Source organism: Elephantulus edwardii, unplaced genomic scaffold (assembly GCF_000299155.1).
Source record: "Elephantulus edwardii isolate Elephantulus edwardi_28Jun2011 unplaced genomic scaffold, EleEdw1.0 scaffold00260, whole genome shotgun sequence".
NCBI classification, from domain to species: domain Eukaryota; kingdom Metazoa; phylum Chordata; class Mammalia; order Macroscelidea; family Macroscelididae; genus Elephantulus; species Elephantulus edwardii.
In genome coordinates, this window is record NW_006400010.1 from 2548731 (window position 1) to 2549298 (window position 568).

The 568-nt window shown below is 52.5% G+C and overlaps 1 protein-coding gene across 1 annotated transcript in view; it reads left to right on the forward strand.

The window, feature by feature from the left end:
• Positions 1 to 568, forward strand: part of SMS (spermine synthase) — a 109397-nt gene that overhangs the window by 61685 nt on the left and 47144 nt on the right. The window lies entirely within an intron of this gene.

Sequence of the window (568 nt, forward strand, 5' to 3'; positions counted from 1 at the left end):
CCTCTCCCTGTCCCCTGTCTCAGTATCCCCTATGTCCCTCTTCCCTGTCTCCCTCTCCCCTTTGTCAGTATCCCACTCTTCCTCTCCCATGTCTCAAATATCCCTTCTCCCTCTCCACCATCTCCTTCTCCCCTTTCCCCTTCTTCCTGTCTCCCTCTCCCTTGTTCCTCTCCACTCTCTCTCAATATCCCTTGTCTCCCTCTCCCCCATCTCCCTCTGTCCTGTCTCCTTCTCCCTTCTTTTTCTCCTCTCTCTCAATATTCCCTATCTCCCTCTCCCCTGGATGCCTCTACTCTGTGTATGTATCCCCTGTTCCCCCTGCCCCCTGTCTCCCCCTCCCCTATCTCAGTATCCCCTGTCTCCTTCTCCTGGTTCCCAATGTGCCCTGTCTCCTTCTCCTCTTATCCCCTTGTCTCCATCTGTGATCTCTTAACTTACATCTCCAACCTTGCCTCTGTCTCTCACACCTATCAGTATCTCCCCTTGTCTCCTCTCACTTGTGTCCCTTTACCCTGTCTTCTTCTCACATCTCTCCCTGCCCTATTACTATTTCTCCTCTTTCTGTCTC